Source organism: Phragmites australis, chromosome 17 (assembly GCF_958298935.1).
Source record: "Phragmites australis chromosome 17, lpPhrAust1.1, whole genome shotgun sequence".
In the NCBI taxonomy this organism is placed as follows: domain Eukaryota; kingdom Viridiplantae; phylum Streptophyta; class Magnoliopsida; order Poales; family Poaceae; genus Phragmites; species Phragmites australis.
The window spans coordinates 7,084,761-7,109,970 of record NC_084937.1 but is presented as its reverse complement, the minus strand read 5'-3'; the positions used below and the strand labels follow the sequence as shown (position 1 = coordinate 7,109,970).

Genomic DNA, 25,210 nt, shown 5'->3' with positions numbered 1-25,210 from the left:
TTTCTCTCCTCATACAGGAATTTGATCCTCTGACTTGATGGGTAGATTTTGATGTGATTGTTCATCTCTGCCTTCACTCATAAATCACTGTTCAGAGGATCCCCTCGCACAACCAAATAAGTCTTCTTCCCCTTCTAATCCTACTAAACTCTCCAGGGAGATCGACCAAGAACTCCCCCGTTCTTCCCTGATGCCAAGATCGTAGAGAGTTTTCTGTCTCTGCTGGGATCACTCAGCCGGCCGGCGCACCACGATGTCTGGGGGCGGGAGCCACGGGGATGTGGGGCAGAGGATCGACTACGTGTTCAAGGTGGTGCTCATCGGCGACTCCGCGGTGGGCAAGTCGCAGCTGCTCGCGCGGTTCGCCCGCAACGAGTTCAGCCTAGACTCCAAGGCCACCATCGGGGTCGAGTTCCAGACGGGCACCCTCCAGATTGACGCCCGCACCGTCAAGGCACAGATCTGGGACACCGCCGGCCAGGAGAGGTAATCAAACTGTTCAACCAGCCCATCTCTTCTTTCTCCTCTTAGGTTTCGTTTATGCATTTGTTTGTTGGACACCAGATGAAAGTTTTTTTTTTAAAAAAAAGCTTATTTTTTTGAGATATTAAAAAAGGCTTCTTGATCCAAGAAGAAGTGGTCAAAAGTTAGTTTCTTTTTTAAAAAAGGCTTCTTGATCCAAAAGAAGTGGTTTTGTTGTGTGTTCCCGTGTGGGGAAAGTATAGTATGCAATGAAAGATTTGCAATGTCGATGCTATTTATGTGATTTTTGTTATGCTGATGGTGATGCATAAAGATAGGCATAAGCGTAACAAGAAACTTCCTTAGGAGTCTAGAGAACAGCAGATGTTGGTTATGTCCTAGATAGGTGAGGTTCTGCTGGTTAGGTGGTTCCATATTTGTTTGTTGAAGAAGATTTTGTTGTGGAATGCAGGTGCGTTATTGGTTCTTGAACATGATCGCGTGGTTGGGTGGTATGTTGTGTTCAAGCATACTGCTCTTGTTTAGGCTACATACTTTGGACCAACACCATTGGCCCTGCACTATCCCAATCAATGCCTCTAAATTTGTCTGTTTCTTGCATGTATTTTGCGAACTGTTTTTATTGTTTTAAATGGTCATGGAATGATGTTACTGTTGGAAAACGATCTTACTACTCTATCAGATATATCGGGTACTTAATTGATAACAGCATATTTTAGATTTCAACATCTATCAGATATTAACATTGCCAATTATTTTTCTTAGTGCAAACTACAAAATCATATAATTACATTATGAATCAGGAACAAGATAGTGCCTTTCAAAAAGAGTGGGCAAATAGCGAGGTAACTAGCTAAGAAGGAATTAAATGCTCAAATAATAAAATTTATCTATTACTTGCTCACATCAGTTTATCTTATTATTAAAAACGTGAAATTGTACATCAGTGAGTTGAATCTAATTGTAGATATAATTGCACCAGTGCCTTCATACCCTATTGTCAAGCAAAACAAAAGAAAATATTAGACACGTATTGTGTGTAAGCTGCCTCGCATTTGACCTACTCCTATGTTTCAACAAATTATCCATGGAAAGGATCAAGATCCAGTTATTCAACATTTTGTAATTCTCTTTAAAAAAATGGAGAAACAAAGGGCACAGACAGTACACTAAAACACTAAAAGAGTTTTGAGGTCTGCAACTAAGTACTTTACCAAAATGATTAGTTGTATAGCTTGCAGCACCTGGTAACAATCCATTATGACAGTAGTATCTGCGCATAATGCTTAATGCAACATTGATATACTGTACTAATACTAAAAAAACTAATGTTAGAGGATGAGTAAAAGTATCCTATCCTGGATATTCATATCATTTTTTCTACTGTCACATCTTTGCATCTTTTGTGTCCATGCAATTAATATCGTAGAGCAAATATTTTCTCAGAGATACATATGTAGAAAGATGTATGGGAAAAGAATGTGCACCTACGTGCATATGCACAGTTATCCTACACTATTCTTAGTGGACTGGGGTGTGATGCTGTTAGGAATTTAGATCTGAGAGATAGGATTTAACATGGAAAAACCCTCCAATGCAGAGGTAAAAAACCACGGGAGACAAATCTGTATTATGATGGCTCAGGGTAGAAGGTAAAAGGGTGTCCCATATTTATAGACATCTGTTGGAACCGTATCTGACTAGGACACTATCTCTATTTTGAGGCATAATATCTTAACAAACCTTCCGTGACTCAAAACCCCTATAAATATGTTCTTGAAGAATTTATCTTTGAAATCCCAAAGGGCTAAACACTTCATACAAAGTCAAATTGAGCAAATAACCAGTATATCTCAACGCACAGCTATCAACAAAACAGATGAACAATCTGGGTCTTCACTAATTTATAACCCCAGCAAAAGTCTGAGTCTGTGCAACTGACCTTGTTATCCAAACTAGAACAACGCTTAATCATCAAAAGGCATAAGCCAAAATATCACCTGTAGTGGTAAAAAAAAAAATTCGTGAAGAACTCATCTCATGGAACCATATATACATCACCTAGAACATAAAACTCGGCAAACAATGCTCTTGCAAGAGCAAATTGCATGTGTGACCATCACGTACACCAAACTGACGGTTATGAAAGAATCTGAACCCCATGACATGGTCATTAACTGCTCCTTTGAAGCACTGTTACCTAGACACCCGTGTCCAAATCTTTTTTTGCTGAATCATACACCCCGAATCCAAATCAGATTCCGATACCCGTGTCGGATTCTGAGTTGTATTTCGTATGTCCAAATTTTCTTTACCGAATTGGACACCCGAATCCGAGTCGAATTCCAACACCCGTGTCTGTGTACAGGTAACACTACTTTGAAGCAATAGTCCGGATGAAGGCATATTGTGCATTCAACAGAGTATAAAACCTCTGCAATAGACCTTTGCAGTCACGAGCAGGCATATGCCTCTCTACAATCACGAGCAGACATCTCTGTCTCTAAAACAACAAGAACTACTTAATGTAGTACGAAATGTTGTAGTATCTATGCATCATACTTTGTACTAGACATCTCTGAGTGCGCGAAGACAACGAAACCATATTGCATCTGCAATACCAAATGCTATAGAATCTAGTAGAAAAAACAAACTCCTCTTTTGCACTCAGGATCCTCTACCTTGAACTCAATTCAGAGCAAAACATCCACTTTGAAATAACAAACTCTGAAGAGTGTTTATAAACCATCAAGCTGACATGAACGATGTTGTTGAAACATCCATAATGATTAACTCAAAGCGATCCAATAAAATATTATCCCAAACTCTCCTCAAACTAGCATATTTTTGAGTAATGCTCTCATGGAAAATATAGCAGCGTGCAGAACGGCCTAAATATAATAGCACCAATGATAGCACCAAGGAGCAATGAAACATACCATCGGTGAAAGAAGGCATGATCAGCAATCAGCTGCATAACGGAGAGTTTGACACAATACCAGATATATAACCCTCCTTCAAAACCAATAGAAAGCACCATATGAATATGAAATAAAACAAACCGGCATGGAAGAACATGCAAATTTGTGTTGCTCGGTTGCTTGATATTGTCCTTGGTGTAAATCTTCGGGTGCACGTAGAAATTTTCAGCCCAAAAAACTGTGCGCGCAAACTTCTTGGTATGCGAGCTGGGTGCACTTAGCAAAACTCAGCTGAAAAAACAAATTCATGTGTGCGGTCAAAAGGCGTTCGGAGCGTGGTGGGGACAGTGAGACCTGATGGTCGGGAAGGAGCAGGTCCCAGCGATGGGAATGGCGGAATAGAGACAACAATGAAGGTGGCTGGCGTACGGAGGAACAATACTGAGGATGGGACTGTAGATCTGATGGACGATGGCAAACAGTAGCGCTCGATTCGAACTGTAGTGAACAGTACTGGACCAAAAGACTGGAATTTTTTTGAGCCTTTGTGTTTTCTGGCTCTGATACCAGTTGTTAGGAATTTGGATCCGAAAGATAGGATTTAACATGGAAAAACCCTCAAATGCAGAGGTAAAATAACTGGAAGACAAATCTGTTTTATGATGGCTCAGAGTACAAGTTACAAGGATGGCTTATATTTATATGCGCGTGTTGGAACGTATCTGACTAGGACTCTGCCTCTATTTTGAGGCGTAATATCTTAACATAAAACCATTTAAAATATGAATTTTGAATAAACTCATGATGGTGCACTATGAATGGTGTAGATAAGAGGTGCATGTGCACCTAGGTGCACAACATCCATGTCCAGAGATATATTCTCTGTTGCCAATGGAAGACCAAAAGCAAAACTTTGTTGTAATTCTAGTCCTACTTAAATCTGGCACCTAATAGAACAGTAGTAATAGGTCACTTGTCACTCCCTGGAACAAAGGTCAGAAAGTATCAAGGTTGCATCATCTCACCAACACTCAAGCTTCGTATACTGATATTTTTAACAAATATGACGGATGTTCTCCCTGTGTTCTTTTTGTTTGATGTTTTAGCTTTTTGCGCACAATAAGAAAAAGCACACACACGATGGCCATGTCCTGGTTAAAGAAGTGTCTTGTGCCATCTAATTAAGTTTGTTACTTTGCTTGTCTCTTGAACCACCTCGGTGTTAGTGACCAGTGAACAAAGAGATTTAACCTCGTAAATTGTACGAGGCAGTGGCACTTGAAAGAATTAAGCTTTGTCTGTTTTTTAACTCCTGTAACATCAAAGTAAAGAAAAAGGTGACATATTTTCACTCCTAAAATATCAAATAGAAAAGAGTAGAGGGAATATTTCATAGTTCATCTATGCACTCTCATTATGTAAACCTTCGCACTCCCAATATCTAAATCTTTACTGAATGTGGTAACAGGTACCGAGCAGTAACAAGTGCCTACTACAGAGGTGCAGTTGGAGCTATGTTAGAATATGACATCACCAAGCGCCAGTCCTTTGATCATGTGGCAAGGTGGCTTCAGGAACTACAAGGCCTGCGGATAAGAACATTGTTATCATGCTAATTGGGAACAAATCTGATAGGCACACTTCGTGTTGTCCCAACAGAAGATGCAAAGGAGTTTGTTGAGCGTGAAAACCTCTTTTTTATGGAGACCTCTGCTCTTGAGGCCACCAATGTTGAAAATGCCTTCATGTCTGTCTTGACGGAGATTTACCGGATTGTCAGCAAGAAAAACCTGTTGCCAACGAGGAGTCTGATTCTAGTGGAAACTCAAGTTTACTGAAAGGAACAAAGATTATCGTCCCTGGTCAGGAGGCAGCCCCTCCAGCCGAGGCAGCATGTTGTATGTCCTCCTAGGCATAATATCGTACCATGTTTCTAGTACTTGTAGTTTCTAATTATTCCGGCCATACCCAACACACTGAATAGCTGGATTCTTGGGAGTGACGATGTGAAGGTCTACGTGAATAGTTAATTCATACACTTTGTAATTTTCTTTATGGCTCTTTTTTTTAATCTGATCATGTGGTATTCTTCAGTCATTAAGAATCCTTCCCGTTGGATATAGTTAGTTCAACCTTTTCAATTTGGTATACTGTCCTTGTCCCTGCACAAACATACAAATTTGATACACCGTACTTGCTCTTGTACTAAAAGGCGCTATCAACTTTCATTCTGAGCTCCTAATTGTCAAGTTGGAACAAGGGCCGCGCCAATTGCAAAAAATGTAGTACCAAAAATGATATATTTGAGAAGCACCCCTCAGCAGTTTAATTCATGATTGCTTGATGTCTGTAGTATGTTGATCCTAAATGGATGTTGTGTTGCAAGCTTTGTACCCCACAAGGCTTAATTATGCAAGGCCCTACCATTAGAATACAGCAGAAAAATATCAAATTGATTCTGGATACGGTTTTGCCAAATTCATTGTTGCTTTGAAGTCTGAACAAGCCATAGCTTCCTACTGTGGATACAGTAAAAAGTTTTACTCCTTGCTTCCACTGGTGGCAATCTTCTTGAATATTATTTTTGCGGATCATGTATGAAATTTCCGTTCCTACAATTTCTAGTGCTTTATGAATGATTTTGTATCAATAAAACTTCATTTGTAGCATCTCCATATATTAAATTTAAATATATTTGCATGATACATCGATACTTATCTTGAAGAAAATCCTTCTCTGAATGTTGTTGACCTAGAGGACCACTGGATTTCTAATGAACTGTACACTGTATTCAGAAATGTAGAATCGAGGTGAGAAAAATGCAAACCCTTATCTCCACAACAATTTGCTGGTTTTATCTGGAAATAATGGTGAAGAATTTAGTGCAGTGAGCCTAGCAGATGTGTTTGTTTTACTCCTCCTAAGGAGCCGCTCTTGTTCAAAGTCTGTAAGGACCAGTAACGCTCTAAAAGAGGTGGATTTGGAATTATAAAACTAATTGGCTCAAATCAGCAAGATAAATCAAAATCAATTTCTATTTAAAAGTGTTTTAGGTTTATCTAATGTGACTAATCTATCATAACAAAATTTTGCTCCCTAGGTTCCAATCCTAACAACTACCAATGCAATTCTAGGAAAGATAAATACAAAATTTAGATAGTGCAATAAATAAGTGTAGAATGTAAGTGAGATAGAAAATACAAACTCAACGTGACGAATTTTTCATGTCATATTGATGAGTTGCCTCTCACCAATAGTCAACGTTGGAGCCTCTTGTAAGAACCAAACTTCCCGGTCGGATAACTCTGCGACTCTAGCACTTAGAGCTTTCAATACACCGGTGGGTCTCCTACAAGGTGCACATAGATGCTCACCACTATATTCACTAAGGTAATGCTTTGCCGCTTCAGAATGCGTCACTCCTCCTGCTCACAACGCTTGCAGCCGCTCCATAGACTCGGTTGGAGGCTCTCTGAAAGGATCAAATGACCCAAGAGGGGGGAGAATTGGACAATTAAACACTTCTACTGAAATCTAGAACAAATAGCAACCTTAGCCTAAAAGAAAGAAAATGTGACTACACAAACAAGCTAGGAGAGGGCAACGAAGCAAGCAAGCAAAGACACTAAGAAGATGCAGAATTTGAAAGCTTACAAGAATGTAAATGCTCAAATTAAATTATGAAATAGTAAAGAGATGGACAAGAGAACACAGATTTTTCTCAAGGTATCAAGTAGTTGACACTCCCTCTAGTCCTCATTGGAGCATCCACCAAAGATATCGCTCCTCTTTGAGTCACCAAGACTCAGATACTCCTTCATGGTTGTTACTTCTCTATCTCCGGATTGGCGGATATTAAACCAAATATATAGTTTTCCCAAGGCTTCCACAAGAAATCCAAGAGCTTACCGAGAACACCTCCAATCACCAAGACCGACTAGGTGTTACCAACCAAGAGTAACAAGTTAATAGTTTCACTTGACCAAAATCAAATCTAGACTACAGCTAGATGCACACTTGCTACTCTTCAAGCACTAATAAAGTCTTTAATCTTCAATTAGGGATTTGGAAATCAACTCAAATGCTCTCTCTTGCTTTTTGAAGACGCACATAGTGTATGAGCTTCTCTGGGTTGCTAGCAAGCCAAATGAAACCAAGTGAGGGGTATTTATAGGCTAGAGATCCAAATTATAGCCGTTGCCTAACCACCCACTTTTTTTTGTTAACACTGGATCCAGTGAGTATCCTCTTACTCATACCGAACAATCCGAAGAGTTCAAACTTCAATCCTCCATTGCACCAGCTATCATAGCCGTTGTACTGGTAATAGTTTGGTGTATCCATCAGGGGAAACCACGGGCTCCAGAGCATGCAGCCCCCGGCAACGACCTCAACATCAACCACAAGCTCCGGTACCCTCGGAGGCATACGGGTGCATCCTGCACGAAACGGGGCGCAACCACAACACCGACGACTGCCGAACCCCCACGACTTTAATCAGCTCGGCCTCCCAAAGGCTCGGCCACTCGAAGCCTCCGCCTTTTGAAACCCTAGCCTTCTGGAGCCCTACCTCCCGAAGGCTCAGCCCCCCAAAGGCTTGGTCTCCTGAAGCCTTCGCCTCCCAGAACCCCAGCCTTCCGGAGCGCTGCCTCCCGAAGGCTCAGCCTCCCGAAGGCTCAGTCTCTGAGGCTTCGGCCTCTCGAAGGCCGGGCCTTCTGGAGTCCCGCCTCCCGGAGGCTCAGCCTCCCAAAGGCTCGGTCTTCCGAGGCCTCAGCCTCTCGCTGCCTGGGCCGGCTTCGCGGAGGCTAATGGGTGAGTCATCAGGCCTCAAGAAAGATCTACCAAAAGGGAAGCACCGGTCATACTTTACCTGCGATGAGGTGACCGGCATTAAATACCTAGGCTAGTGGACGCCGCTCTGACACCCCGGCATGATGGAGGCTGCCTTGACACCCCTGACAGTGCGACACCGGGCCGCAGTTGGCGACCAGCTCGCCCCCTTCAGGTGGCAGGCACCGCGATAATTACCACGGTGGATATTTATCTCCCCGATAGGTTAGAAGGTAGTTATCCAGGATAAGGCCTAGTAATTCGGTCAGATCCCAGATATTTGTATATTATGATAACTTACATGCTAAGCTACGCACGACCCTATAAATAGGATGCCATGGTCCTCTAGGGGAGAGAATGGGCAAGATAGCAAAAAAAACACAAAGGTGAAAACACACCAAGTCACGTTGTAATACTCCTCCCAGAGTGATACATTTTTCTACCATCAATACATTCGTGGTGTTCCTTCCTCTTAAACTTTGTCTCCAAGCTTGAGTCTCCTCCTTAGAAGAAACTCTCGCCGTACTTGTTGGGGCAAGACGACCTCTTGCTCCAACAACAGTTTATGTAGTTGGTCTATCTTTCATACAGTAAGGTCAAAACATGTTGGAGGCCTCCAACCTTATTTCTAGAAGTCTTTACAACAGATAGCCACTAGGTACAAATGGTAAATCTAGATTATGTCCTTGTTTAGCAGTAAGTAGTAGAACTTAAGTTACATCTTTATTTGGCATGAGTTATGAATAGTCATTTGACCTAGCCATATCTTATACTACAATTAGCTGCTTATTGCCAACAGTAGACTATAAAACTTAACTAGTACATAACCATGCAAATGCCTACACTCCTGCAGATGCAGCATGTCTAGATCACTTGGAAGGCAAGACTGTCTAGGTGTCCTGGAAGGTACTATGTAGCCTCGGCAGTGTAGTTGCCACGTATCAAGGGACTTCCTTGATAGAAAGTGTTGCGGCGCCACCTGAGGGATTTCCTCGGGAGGCGTGACAAGTCCATGTACCGCGAACGCATCATGCCTAGGTCACCTAAAAGGCAAAACTACCTAGGTTTCCTGGAAGGTATCGTGTAGCCTCGGTAGACAATAAGGCCCATACACCTACAACTGCGCTGCATGCCTAGGTCACCCAAAAGGAAGATTTTGCTAAGGTGCCCTAGAAGGATTTCTTCAGGAGGCGTGACACGCCCACGCACCTATAACATTGGTTGCCTAAACCTAAGGTCACCTCAAAAGGTTTCCCAGAGGGTAGGCTTTGCCCTGGTAGGCAGTAGAGCCCACACACCTGCAAAATAACGTAGCATGCCTAGGTCACCTAAAAGGCAGGTTATGCAGGGTGTCCTGGAAGGCATTGCATAGCCTCGGTAGTGTGGACGCCGCATATGAAGGGATGAACTTAATGTGAGGATGCGGTGCTCTAAGGAATGTTGTCTCAAGAAATCCTTGTTGCACGATATGCTTATACACCGCGAGCGTAGCATGCTTAGGTCATCACGAAGGCATCAAGCCTAGGTTTCCTGTAAGTTATTGCATAGCTTCAGTCGTATAAATGCCATGCGTCGGGGCACACCATTGGTGGACAGTGTTGCGGTGCACCTGAGGCGTTTCCTCAGGAGCACGAGAAGCGTGCACACCGTGGTGTAGTATACCTAGGTCACATGGAAGGCAAGACTGTCTAGGTTTTCTGAAAGGTATTGCATAGCCCCGGTAGTATGTAGGGCCTTCAGCATTAATACATGCCGAAGGGGAAACAAAACCTCCACAAAAAACAAAGTATCTTCCAAAACCTCTGCCAGACAGAGAGTCTTCCACAAAACCTCCGGTAAAAACGGAGAGTCTTCCACAAAACCTCTGGCAATAACGGAGAGTCCCACAAAACCTCCAGTAAAAACGGAGAGTCCTGCAAAACCTCCAGTGAAAACGGAGAGTCCTACAAAGCTTTTGGCAAAAACGGAGAGTCCTGCAAAACCTCCAACAAGAACGGAGAGTCCCTCAAAACCTCCGGCATAACGGGGAGACATGAAAACCTCCACAAGATGGAGAGTCTTGCAAAACCTCCACCAAAACAGAGAGACTCCCAAAACCTCCGCATGATGGAGAGTCTTACAAAACCTCTGCAGGATGGAGAGCCTTGCAAAAACCTCCACAGGACGGAGAGCCTTCCAAAAACCTCCACAGGACAGAGAGGGAGAGCCTTGCAAAAACCTCTGCAAGGCGGAGAGTCTTCAAAAAACCCCGCAAGTGGGGATGCCTTTCAAAAACCTCTGCCAGATGGAGAGGTTCTAAAAAGCCTACCGAACAAAATCCACTGGCATCTTGAAGGCAAACGCCCCCATGCTGGAGGGTTGCGAAACCCACTAGCCCCTCGAGAGGCACAGCCAACAGACCAAAGGGGTATAAATCACCCTCCACGTAGGAAGAGGTATGGCCCACGTGACTCAAACACGTATGGTAAAAGGTAAAGTAATTACCCTACAGTCTCATCTAAGACACGATTCATACGTCGTTTATGAAGATTATTCTAATATTAAGTAAAAGCCCACTTGCGTGGCACGAAAAATAGTATGAAATCCCCAACTGTTTATTGCAGAGATAGCAACTTTTGGCACGCCATCGCCAGGCTCTAGACGGATTACCTCTGGAGCCAGCTAGCAGCTAAGGGCTGAGGTGGTCGAGGACCACCTCTCTGTCTAGCCTTCGGCTTCGCCTCTGACATGCCATCATCAGACAACGAAAGGATTACCTCTAGAGCCAGGCAGTGGCTAAGGGCTGAGGGGGTCGAGGACCACCTCTCCTGTCTAGCCTTCAGCTTTGCCTCCGATAGGCCGTCGCTAGGCTTTGGACGGATTACCTCTGGAGTCAGGCATTAGCTAAGGGCTGATGTGGTCGAGGACCACCTCTCCCATCTAGCCTTCAACTTCGCCTCTAACACGTCGCCGTCAGGCTCTGGACGGATTACCTCCGGAGCTGTACAATGGCTAAGGGTCGAGGGGATAAAGGACCACTTCTCCCATCTAACCTTCGACTTTGCCTCTGACACACCGTCACCAGGCTCTAGACGGATTACCTTCGGAGCCGGGAAGCAACTAAGGGCCAAGGTGCTCGAGGACCACCTCTCCCATCTAGCCTTCAGCTTCGCCTCCGACACGCCATCGCTAGGCTCCGGACGAATTACCTCTGGAGCCAGGCAGCAGCTAAGGGCTGAGGGGGTCGAGGACCATTTCCGTCTAGCCTTCGGCTTCACCTCCGACATGTTGTCGCCAGGTTCCGAACGGATTACCTCCAGAGCCGAGCAGCGGCTAAGGGCCTAGTGGATCGAGGACCACCTCTCCCATCTAGCCTTCAGCTTCACCTCCGACACGTTATCGCTAGGCTCCGGACGGATTACTTCTAGAGCTGGGCGGCGGCTAAGGGCCTAGTTGGTCAAGGACCACCTCTCTTGTCTAGCCTTCAGCTTCACCTCTCACAGGCCATCACTAGGCTCCAGACGGATTACCTCTAGAGTCGGGCATCGTCTAAGGGCTGAGGTGGTCGAGGATCACCTCTCTAGTCTAGCCTTCGGCTTCGCCTCTGACACGCCACTGTCAGGCTCCGTACGGATTACCTCTAGAGCCAGGCAACGGCTAAGCGCTGAGGTGGTCGAGGACCACCTCTCCCATCTAGGCTTCGATTTCGCCTCCGACACACCGTCGCCAGCTCCGGACGGATTACCTCCAGAGCCAGGCAACGGCTAAGGGCCGAGGGGGTCAAGGACCACCTCTCCCATCTAGCCTTCAGCTTCACCTCTGACACGCCGTCGCCAGGCTGTGGACGGATTACCTCTGGATTCGGGTAGTAGCTAAGGGCCGAGGTGGTCGAGGACCACCTCTCTTGTCTAGCCTTCGGCTTCGCCTCCGACACACCGTCGCCAGCCTTCGAACAGATTACCTCCGGAGCCGGGCACCAACTAAGAGCCAAGGGGGTTGAGGACCACCTCTCCCGTCTAGCCTTTGGCTTCACCTCAGACACGCTGTCGCTAGGCTCCCGACGGATTACCTCTAGAGCTGGACAGCGGCTAAGGGCCAAGAGGGTCAAGGACCATCTCTCTGGTCTAGCCTTTGGCTTCACCTTCAACATGCCATCGCTAGGCTTTAGACGGGTTGCCTTCGGGGTCGGGCAACGGCTAAGAACCTGAAGGGTCACGAACCACCTTCAGAGCTTGTCTCCAAAGGTTCTAGATGGACTTCATTGGGTCAGAAATCTAGAATTATTTGGAAGAAGGCCCTTCCAATGCCGAACCCGAGGAGCTCGTATGACCAGGAATGACGAGGTCTCCACTGCTTTGCCCGACCCTCCTTTGTTACTCTATGTGTCTACCGCTACCAGATTCCTGAGGCCACCTCTCCCCAGGAAGGAACGGAGCTGGCTACAATCTATGCGAAGTCTCGATACCTCAATCATCTGAAAAACTAGCCATCACCTACGAAGGGGACGAAGAAGCACGGCACGAAGGCACACAAACATGCGGTCACCTGTTCGAAGGATCCCCTTACACTTCGGCCCAAAAAGAGATACAATCACCCCACAAGGTCCAAATCATATTATTAACAACTCATGCATTCATAGGACGTGTACAAAGAAGCAACAGTACAGAGGCCGCTATGGAGGAGACAGACCCCGAAAGAGTAAACCAGGGGAAGAAAGAGTGGCAAAAGGAAACTATGGCCCACAGCAGGGCCATAGTCGAATGGCAAGACAGGGATGTCCGCGGTTTCACCAGAAGCTCCCCGGAAGGCCACGTTCGCCTCCTACGGATCCCGGCAGGGGCCGCGCATGGAGCGGTGTATGCAACCTCATCTGTGGCCTACCGCCGCGGTAGCTGATGTAGTAACCGACCCCTGAGCTGTCTGTAGACGAAAAAGAAATCGAAGGAGCCACCGTCGGGGCCTCCTCCCCTTTCTTCCCAGCCTCCTCCCTCCACGTCGAAGCTGTCAGCTCCTCCTCGTTGCTCTCCCTCCGCAGGAGATCCCAGCCAATTTCCTTATCGTCGTCAGAAATATCGATGATCTCGACAGGTGTGGTCTCCTGAACTGAGGGTTGAGGAGGACAGCAGACAGCTGTCCACCCCACAAGGAAGGAAGCAACACAGCCACTGGCGCCACCGCTGGCAACCGAGATGGCCCAACCCGAGTAGAAGCAATCGAGATCATCGACATTTTTGAAGAGGATGAGGAGGAAGATGATGCTATATTCAAAGTCGAGGTTGAGTGCTCGCTTGTGGGGCAATGGTAAATCTAGCAAGATGACCCTAGCTTTATATCCAGGCCAAGCAACCCTGTATACCCGGGAGATGAAGCGGAACCAACACAGCATCACTCTATGGCGTCCTCATTAATCTCTGGGGTCCTTGACCATATCCCAGTTGTTCCGCTGGCACATGGCAACATCCCACGACAACGCCTCATTTTCTCGCACGAACGTCCGTCACATTAATGACCTAGACTCCTTTCGGCGCATGCCAGGGGCATGGGCACAAGACCCTAAATGAAATCACGCATTATTTAGTCAAAACGCGCCAGTGACACATCCCATCCTGCCGTCCTCAAACAAGCAAACGTGAGAAGTCCCCTAATCCCACACGTAATCTCCACTCTGACAAACTCAAATGGCAAGAAGACCCATCACCAAAGAGTTCGAATAATCTAAATCAACCTCAGCACGGACCCCAGAGTGCATCACCTCTACTGACGCCCCTCCGGCCTCGGGTCCTGATACCGTATATACCAACTCCAATAGGCTCTGGAGCATGCCTCCTCTGCCAATACATCTTTGTATCTTCGACTTTGATGTCAGCCGCACCTCCGACCTCAGCATAAATTCGGGGGCATGTCGTCACCACCAATGCACCATCAGCCTTGAGCTTCACCATCAACGCCCACGGTTCCCACCAAAAAAACTTCTCAGGGATAGGGAATGGCCTTCGGGCATTCTTGTTAGTATACTAGGCTGGAGTTGGTTTTCCTCTACATCCTCTCACCCCTTTGAACGTCAGGGCTAGAGAATAAGGGGCACTGTTAGGGGAAAATAGACCAGTCTGAGGATAATGGTTGAAGATTGCTATCAAAGGTCCCTCCAAAGTCTTCAGTCTCTGGACCCTCAGCACGAGGCCTGACTTTCGGAGGCTGTGGGTCCCTTCGGGTCACCTCTCCAGTACGTATGTGGCCTTCCCAAAACTCGGAGCTACAGCAAGCCCCTCCGAAGCCTTCAGGCTCCGGACTCTCAGCAGGAGCCCTGGCCTCCGAAGGCTGCAGACCCCTTTCGGCCACCCCTCTGGTGCCCGTGCGGCCTTCCGAAGCCTAAATATGCAGCATGTCTCCGAAGATAATATCAAGGAAGAAATGATACCCCTTGCAACCGACCTGACGCAAGGTGATGGGCGATTAATGCCGGTGGAAGTGATACTTCTCTTGACACCCAGTGCGATGAAAGTCATCCTGACACCCCCGACAGATCAGCACCGGGTCACAATTGGCGACCGGCTCATCCCTCAGAGGGCAGGCACCACAATAGTTACCATGGTAGATATTTATCTTCTATGTAGGGTAAAAAATAGTTATCCAGGATAAGGGCTAGCAATTCGGTCATATCCTAGATATTTGTACATCGTGATAACTTGTACACTAAGCTATGTACCACCATATAAATAAGGAGTCGTGGGCATCTGGGCAGGGACAGATCATAAGGAGAACACTCCATACAACACAAAGGGCAACACACATGACACATAGGTGTACAAACACAAAGTCACGCCGTGATATCCCTAGACCGATCTATTTTTCTACTATCAATACATTTGTGGTGCTACTTCTTCTCAAACTTCGTCTTCAAGCTTGAGTCTCCTCCTTAAAAGAAACTCTCGTCATACTTGCTAAGGCAAGATGATCTCTTGCGCCAACATGCACCCAATAGTACTTGAGCAATCAGACGTTAGCTGCCTTTTCTAATCTGGCTAATTGATCTAATTAGGGAAACAACGAATTAGTCACTTTCCTAATTAGGGGTGTGCGGTGAAAAGGTATTAGCATGCACATGCATACGTTAGTTAGGTCCATAATTTAGTGGAGGATTTTACTGCAATTTTATTTCAGTAAGTGGTCACTGGCAGCGAGTGTGATTGTGGCTAGCTTCTAGACGTAGTGCACTGTTGACCCGCACGGGTTGGAGGGCCCACCTACCAGATCAATGGGTCATCCTTCATTACAGTTTGGACTTCCACTAGATAGACGAAACGAAATGATTTGTTTTTATGGGCAAAAGTCAAGAATCTAAAGGGAAATGTAGTACATGCTAAAGTTATCAGATATTCCATGAAAACTGACAGCACTTCTATATCATGAAAATATCCTTGATTCATTTCTGATGCACCATAGTCTCTTACGGAAGTATCCTACAAGGAGCAATATTCTCTAAAAAGGAAATGAGCAAACCATGAATGTAAAACCCTGTATTATTCTTGCGAAAGAGGTATAATAAATTGGTTGGTACTCCGAATGTTGTATGGTACCTTTATAGTTCTGACATAACCCCTTAGTTCGTAAATATACGGTGTTTTGATACGGCGACCGAGGGGACCAATCCATATTATGAAATATTTACCGTGATCCATCAAACTAGATTCTCACCCTCTCTCATATAAGACTCCAAAGCCTTTTTTCCTTAAATTAGCTTAATGTCTGTTCGTTATAACGGGAGCTAAAAATTTCTATGAGATAATATTGTTGATTGGATGAAACACACCTAAAAAAAGAATCAAGAATCCCTGACGGAATGGCAAGATCAAATCTTGGCAACAATGATCAACCAGCCTAAGATTGTGATAATATGATGCAGACTAAATTGTAAACAAATATTGACATCCTTGATCCAAGCTATCAAATAGATAAAAATGAAAAGTAATAAAAAAAGAAGATTATACTTCCAAGCCCAATCCGCTAAAGCTAACACAAATGTGGAAGAGAATCTACTCTAATCTTTTAGAATTAACTAATTCATATATAAAGAACTATCATGATTATGGCAGAACAGATAAAGCACACATGATTTATTCATATTATATCACAGAGTCAAGAGGATGCGAAACCATTTTCATATGCCAATCATGCGTTTGTAATATGTACAGGTAAACATCCATAGATTTCCTTTAAAAACACACACACACACACAAACACACACACACACACACACACACACACACACACACACACACACACACACACACACACACACACACACACACACACACACACACACACACACACACACACACACATATATATATATATATATTCAGTGTATCAAGACTTCATTGTTTCAAAAGCTCGGAGGACTTGCCTTGGAACTATAGGAAATGAGCAACTGAATGCGTCTTGAATTGAAAGACATGCCTAAAAGAAGAGAACAAACAGAATGTATTGTTTGCAATATATCTTAATATTTTTGCATTGATAAATTGATCATTAATTTTAACCAATTACCATAAATCACTCTCAATAATTTACAGAAAGAAAGCCACACATATCTCACTGGAATTGTCTTTTACACGTCTCAAATCACATCTATTCATTATCTCTAGATAATATATGAATCTCATCAAACAAATTGGTGATCACTGATTACTTTTGATAGGTATCCATGCATTATGGAATGGTACTAACAAGAAAATGGCTTGCAAATTGCAAGCGGTCTTGAGCTTTGTGACCTTGTGAAAGTCAAGGAACCAAATACCAATACTAGTGATCAACTTCTTGAGGGCATTTTAGTAACTCTTGTTCCTGGATCCAAGGTATGTTTCATCATTGCATTCTTCTGTTCATTCTTTGCTCATTTTTCTATCTTTTTAGCATAAAAAACTAGGTTGCAAAAATTGACTTGTATAACATTGTCAAGTGGCTTGTGGTCAAGAACTCAAACAATTCCCATATGCAGGATTTCAAAAAGAATCTCTACTTCTTTCACTGTACTTGGAAATTTGCTGACATGATGCTCCCTGAATTGAGGTTCCAAGAACACCAAGCTGCTGTATGCGCTGCGTGACGTGAAGATCGGCACGCGTATGAGCCGTTCCCGTGGGAGAAGAAGATGTGGGATCTGTTCCCGTGCTGGGGGCGAGATGCTTCCTGTCCCTGCTGCTGCTGCCCAAGGGACGTACGGGTCCAACACGCGGTACAACTCGCTGGAGGACACCCTCGCACGCGCCGACACCTGGCTGCTGTCGTCGCAGGCCTCCGGCATGCCCACCGTGTTCATGAACGTGCAAACGGAGGCGCTGCTGACCAAGATCTCCGGCGAGACGGCGCTGTCGATGGTGAACATGGGCTTGCTATCGGACCTGGCGGGCATGGCGAACGCGAGTCTGTACTGGTTCGAGGACTACCACGGCGTGGACATTGGCGTGGTGCGGGCCATGCGGCTGTGGTACACGCCGGCCGCTGGTGAGGCGGCGCTGGAGCTGCGGCTGCGACCGGGGGACACGCGGCTGGGGTTGCGGCTGCGACCGGGGGACACGCGGCTGGGATTCACCATCAGCCGCACCGACGAAGGGTTCATCTATGTGTCATCGGTGGCTTAGGAAGCCACGCCCGGGGTGGCGTTGGCGCGGTCGGGGCTCCTGGAGCTGCACTGCGCGGTGCGCAGGGTGTCGAGGCTGCTCGTGGTGTCCCGCGTCGGCGGTGAGAAGGTGAGCACCCTGGATGGTCTCCACCGCGGTCGATGTCAAGTGCTTTGACACCGTGTCGCTCAGCCAGAATTTGTCGCTGCACCGTCACGCGCTCCGTCCCATCACGCTGCACTTCCTCATGTTGGACCGCGACCTCGTTGTTGCGCTACCCAGGGACGGCGCCGACGTCGAGAGGCTGCCGCCAGTGCTCCTGCTGTCATCACCGCTCACCGTCGTGGATAAGGGCGACGAGCTGGGGCTCGCCGGCAAGGACTCGACGGACTCGTTGTTCAGGTTCCAGAACATCGGCTTCCCAGATAGCTGGTTATTGTGAATCAAACGTGGATCTCGTAAATGAATGTGCATGCGTTAGTGCTGCATGTTTTCGTTTTTATTCCCTTTGATTAGAACTGTTAATCAAGTAAGCATTGTGGCTGTTAGAATATTTAACTATAGGTTATATACGTATAAGAGTACATCATATACGGATAAGATATATCGTATATCTGATGGACAACTCTAGATATTGTGAATCCGAATATGCGAGATTTGATATACTCGGAGATCATGAATACCTGTACTTGAAAGATCTCGATCGGGTTAACCAACCTAAGTACGACTAATATCTAAATTGGATTTAATTGTCTTACCTTACTGGCAAGATGAAAGACTCCCTATCAATTACGGCTAGAACTCAGGCAGCGCTAGGACCCTTCTATAAGACGGGGATCCTAACCCTCGAAAAAAACAACTCACAACAGATTAACGCCTCCGCAACTCAACGCAAGCATACAGACCCTAGCCTTGGAGATACTCGGCGACTTCAACTCTAAATTAGATTAAATCCGATCTACTCCATTGTATAAGGTTTTAGCTATCTTGCTTGTACTCGAGACAATCTATATACATCATCATCCACACAGGACGTAGGGTATTACTCCGCCTCGGGGGCCCGAACCTGTATGCTCGATCTCTGATCTTAAAGGTACCTTAGTTCAATTACAGACATATTATCAGGAACTAATCTTTGACAGTTGGCGCGCTAGGTAGGGGCTTTCATCTATTTTTTAGGATCGATCATGTCTCAAGTGCACAGTTGTGTTGGATTCTTCGACACTGAATTCTATGACCACTTCGAGTCGACAACGGTCATCTTCGTATCGCCTCCTGCTGGTTCAGAGATCACATTTGGAACAATAACATACCGCTAGGACGATCAAGGTAAACCAATCCACACCGGTATCATCTAGTCCATCTCATTGGGCACATAGCGCGAGGTAGGACACCTCGAGTGGGATCTCAAGGAGCCTAACATTCTTCAGTTCATGGACACCGACAGTGACGGCGAGAGTCAGAAAAGTGGTGACGACGGCTCCACCGACAACCACAGCAGCTGAACAAATCGATTCATGTTTATGGCCGGAGCCAACGGCACACCCATCAAGAAAAATGTGGAGTATCCGAACACCATGATGAACGATGGTGAAAGAATCCTCGAGGATCCATTAGCAGTAACTGGGGCTCTGCAGGCCCCCAACACAACCCATCACTAACAGGCTGAGGAAATTTAGGAGAACCCCGATATTCGACGTTGACTTGGCCTGGGAATGCCTGCTGTTCGAGTGGTGCCCCACCCACAATGATTCCAAGATTGAGGAACGAACTCCCTCAACATAGAGATTGCAGAGCTACATCGGCTTGACCACAGCCAAGTCTGGGAAGTGGTGTCTTTAATACTCTGGAAGCTAATGTCCAGGGAGCTCATGATTCTGAGGTCCTTCCCTAAGTTGGATCTAACGAATCCTCTAACTCCGATGGTCAATCAGCTCAAGACTCTGCTCGATGCGGCTCAAATCCAGGTGGCTTGAGTGAATAACCCTAGCAGCTCTAGGCACCCCAGCTAACAAGACATTGGTTCGAGGAGTCACGTATGTGAACATCCCTGAGTCGAGGGAACCCAAACAAGAAGCTCAGGTGGTCGAGCCCGAGCACAATCCTGCGAGCTAGATTGTAACTGCCCCATCCATAGATGCAGGAACTAGGAAGACTTAAGGAACCACATCCCTCATGATAGGAACGATCTATAGAGGGTGATAGATAACTGTCGTGAGGAACGCCGTGATGAAGACCATCATTATAACGACTGCAGATCTCCGGGATGAGATGACCGACGTGACTCACCCATTTGAAGGAACATGCGTATCAATCCCCCCCATCTCCTCCTGAAGAATTCGATGGAGGTTGTGAAGCATTCACACTGGAGCTCTGGTTGATACAATGGCACGAGAAGTTGAAGGCGGTTCCGATCCAAAAGTATGACAAAAAGCTCAACCCAAATAAGTGGTTACAGATCTACACCACTGTTATTTGTGCGTCTAGTGGCGACAACAAGGTAATAGCCAATTACCTACTAACCATCGTCGATGGACCTACAAGGTCATTATTGCTAAACCTGCCATCCAACTTGATCTGACCGAGCTGAAGGCTCAGTTCATCACCAACTTCTAAGAAATGTTCGAGCGCCTAGAAACGGAAGACAATCTCCATCAGCTAAACCAAGTAAGGATGAGTCTTTTCGGGACTTCATTCGCAGGTTCAGTGATAGGCGCAATACGATCCTGGACATCTTCGACAACTTGTTCATCATCGCCTTCAAGCGAGGCATCAAGGACAAAGATCTGGTCAGGAAGCTTGCTACTTGGAAGATCAATACGGTGAAAGAACTCTTTGAGCTAGCTGACAAGTGCACAAAGTGTGTTGGAGCCTAGGCATACGCCAAAAATCCTCAGTCTAGCAAGGACAAGCCTGAGTCCTGAAAGAATGAGGGGAACCTGGTGATAAGCTCAAGGGTTCGAACACGACCATGGCTGCAGTCGATAGGAGCAAGTCTCGCAACACTGGGGATAATAAGGGCCTGAGCTGTGGAGGCAGAAACTAGTGTCCCATCCATCGGATCAACCATCATGACTTTTACGAATGTCATGTTATTAAAAAGAAGCTCGATGACAAGCTTAAGGCTGCTTTTGCTGATTACCATAGCAAACATGCCAAGCTAGATGCTAAAGATGATGATCCCAAATTCCGTGGGGCCGGCCAGAGCTTGGTGCATATCTTCGGAGGATCCGCCTCATACAAGTCCAAGGCGCAGTACAAGGCGGTCAAAAGGGAGGTCAACCTAGCTCTGACCAGGCCTCCTCGATACCTCAAGTGGTCGGAAGTCCTGATCACCTTTGATCAAGCTGACCATCCAACCGCGGTCACACTGGGTCAGTATCTGATTGTGATCCAACCTACTATCCTCAATGTCAAAGTCTATAGGACCTTGGTCGATAGGGGTAGCTCGCTCAACCTCATCTTTGCTAATACATTAGACAAGATGAAAATCCAAAGGTCTAAGCTCAAGATAGGAGCTAAGACTTTCTATAACTTCAAACTCATCGACCTTGCCACTTGGCCAGATCGAGTTGTCGATCACATTTGGCGAACTTGACAATTTCCATATAGACAAGCTGACCTTCAATGTTGTGGATTTCGAGATGGCCTATAACTTAATCCTAGGTCACCCATTGTTAGGTAGGTTCATGGCCATAGTGCACGACACATACCAGGTGCTCAAGATTCCATGCCCTAATAGGGCCATAACTATCAAGGGAGATCAACGTGGAGTGATAAAATGCAATAAGTAGAGCCTAGATATGGTCGAACACTTCTACCAAATGGCAACTACCTCAAGAAGTGTGGAGTCTAAGCACTAGAAGCACCAAGCCGCCACTAAGGTCATGGACTCCAAGCTCGTGAGCCTCACTAATGCCTCCAGATCCGACAACGCCACCAAAGGTGAGAACAAAGATAGTGCTAAGGACACGAAGGCAAGTGGTGGCAGCAAGGCAGTGCCTCTCGACCCGTCTGAACTAGCCAAGATGGTCAAGATAGGGTCAACCTTGATCCCAAATAAGAATTTGATATCATCGCTTTCCTCCAGGCAAACCAGGATGTGTTTGCGTAGCAACTGTCCGACATGCCCGTGGTCCCCAGGGAGGTGATTGAGCGTCAACTAGCTATGGAACTCAGTGCCAAACCTGTGGTGCAAAAGCAACAAAGATTAGCAGAGGATAGAAAGCAAGCCATCCAGGAGGATGTCGACAAACTCCCAATGATGAACTTTATCCGAGAGGTCCATCATCCTACACGGCTCACGAATCTAGTCCTTGTGAAGAAAGCCAACAACAAGTGGAGAATGTGTGTTGACTTCACCAACCTCAACAAGGCTTGTCCCAAAGATCCTTTTCCTCTTCCTCGCATCGACCAGATAGTCGACTTCACGGCAGGTTGTGAATTGTTGTGTTTTCTAGATGCCTATTTAGGGTATCACCAAATTAGCATGGGGATAGAAGATGAAGAAAAAACTATTTTTATTACTCCTTTGGTGTATTTTGCTATGTAAAGGTGCCTTTCGATTTGAAGAGCACTGGCGCTACATCAACGATGTCTTCAAAATTGTTTATGACCCTCGACTAGGTACAACATTGAAGCTTATATTGATGATGTTGTAGTCAAGTCTAGAATCAAAGATGCATTGGTTGATGATCTCAAGGAGACATTTGATAACATCAGGAAGTATCGTATGATGCTTAACCCCAAGAAGTGCATGTTCGGCGTCCCGTCCGGCAAGCTTCTCGGTTTCCTAGTGTAAAGTCGATGCATTGAGGCCAATCCACGCAAAATAGAGGCTCTTGACCAGATGCGGTCACCTCGAACACTGAAAGAAGTTTAAAAATTGACAAGATGCATAGCGGCCTTTAGTCGATTCACCTCCAAGATGAGCGAATGAGGGGTGCCTTTCTTCAAGCTGCTAAAGAAACACGACCGTTTCGAGTGGATGGAAGATGCAGAGAAGGCTTTTCAAGAATTAAAAAGGTATTTATTGTCTTCATTAGTGTTTACCATATGAACCAAATAGTTGACTTTTAAATCCGCTGCTCATATGGAAGATTGGAAACCATAGCCGCTTAGATCTCGTTGAGACAAACCCATTTTGCTATTTAAAAGTCCACTTCGGATACCTTGTGACCCGTAGCGAGCCCAATGAACCTAGACCGTTAATTAAAAAAACAAATGAGAGGGGATAAAGTCGTGGATGGATCGGTCACCACCCCGATCCATCCAGACTCCTCCTGACTGATCGAGTCTGTTGTTCCCGACTCCCCATTGTCGTCTGCTCAACAGCTCACCACCTCCCTCCTGATCACCACCGCCCCTAGCCGTACGCCGCCGGCTCGCTGCTGTTGGTCATCACGCCGCTCCTCCCCACTGCACTGTCGCGCCACACTGCCCTTCCCAATCGCATTGTTGCCCCTCCCCACCGCACGCGCCGCTCCTGTGCACTGTGCTGTCACGGCCTACTGCACCGCCACAGCAGCTTGACGCTCCATGGTGCGTTGCCTCCTCTCATGCCGCCGGTTGTTCGGCAGCCTGGCTGCGCTGCCAACTGCCGCTGGTGCTTGCTGCCGGCTGCTGCTGCAGCTGCAGCCGTCACTACTACTAGGCCCATGGCTTGCTGCTACTTTGGTGCCGAGAAGGAAGCAAGGCGAAAGGAGAGGTGTGCCATGTTTTGTTTATAGTTTTTGTGCAGTATACACCGTCCACATGCTTGCTAATATGTTGAGTCTCCTACTGATTGGAGTCTGGCTTGAGAAAGAATTTGGTTCCATGAGAATTGGTACACGGTATGTGCTCTCCAGGGGTGATGACAGCTTGTTGTCTGCTCTATTTATGGTGTCAAATATGTCTGTTGGTGCTTCAGGTGCACTATTGGGACTATTGGACTTGTGTTGCCATGATCGAGCCCGCGTAGTTGACTCCATGACTGATTTTTTGGATTTATGGTGGAAGCCAAGAGATAGATATATATTTAATCATGGGGAATGACGGCAGGAGAGCGAGATAACCCCAATTAGCAAGATGGAACAAGTAGTGAAATGGCTCCTCCAATTTCCCCTAGGACTGGAGACAAATGGTATGGTCTATGGTGATGGAATTACTACTGGATTTTTTCAATGTGCCTATTCCCTTGCTATGTTGATTATTTTTTTTTACAATTTATGTTGGAGTAAGAGATTGTCTTGCCCTAGCAAGTACGACGAGAGTTTCTTCTAAGGAGGAGACTCAAGCTTGGAGACGAAGTTTGAGAGGAAGGAACACCACAAATGTATTTATAATAGAAAAATGGATCGGTCTAGGGGGAGTATCACAGCGTGACTTTATATTTGTGCACCTCTGTGTCCTTAGTGTTTCCCTTTGTGTTGTATTAAGCTTCTTCTTATGACCTATCCCTACCCAGATGACCACGACCCCCTATTTATAGGGTGGTACGTAGCTTAGTTTACAAGATATCACAATGTACAAATATTTAGGATCTGGCAATTACTGGGCCTTATCCTGGATAACTATTTTTTACCCTACATAGAAGATAAATATCTACCGTAGTAACTATTATGGTGCCTGCCCCCTGAGGGGTGAGCCAGTTGCCAATTGCGGCCCGACACTACTCTGCCGGGGGTGTCAGGACGACTTTCATCGCACTGGGGTATCAGGATAAGCACTCAACCTTGACTTGAACATGTCATTGTCTTCCTCCTCATCCTCTTCGGAGATGTTGATGATCTCGACTGCTTCTACTGGGCTGGCCGTCTCAACTACCAGTGGTGGCACCGGTGGCCGTTCTGCTTCCATCCCTGTGGGGTGGACAGCTGGCTACCGCCCCTGCTCAACCCCCAGTACAGGAGACCACGCTTGTTGAGATCATTGATATTTCCGACGACGATGAGGAGACTGACTGGGATGTCCTGCAGAGGGGGAACGACGAGGAGGAGCAGGCGTCTACGAAGAAGCTTGTGGCTTCAGCAGCTAGGGAGGAGGCCGGGAAGAAGGGGGAGGAGGCCCCGACGGTGGCTTCTTCGGTTTCTTCTTTGTCTTCTGATAGCTCGGGGGCTAGCTACTACATTGGCTTCCACAACGCAGGCTATAGATGAGGTGCATACACCGCTCCATGCGCGGCCCCTACCGGGACCCGTAGGAGGTGAAGGTGATCTTCAGGGGAGCTTCTGGTGAAGCCGTGGGACATCCCTATCTTGCCATTCGACTATGGCCCTCCTTTAGGCCATAGTTGCTTTTTGCCACCTTGTACTCTTTCTCCCCCTGGTTTGCTCTCTCGGGGTCTATCTCCTCCGTAGCTGCCTTTGTACTGTTGCTTCTTTGCATGCGTCCTCT

The 25,210-nt window shown here is 46.2% G+C and overlaps 2 pseudogenes; both read left to right on the top strand.

Moving 5' to 3' along the window:
• On the top strand, positions 1-5,459 carry LOC133896614 (ras-related protein RGP1-like; annotated as a pseudogene).
• Positions 5,460-12,987: 7,528 nt separating this feature from the next.
• Positions 12,988-24,972, top strand: LOC133896837 (uncharacterized; annotated as a pseudogene).
• The last annotated feature ends 238 nt before the right edge of the window (positions 24,973-25,210 follow it).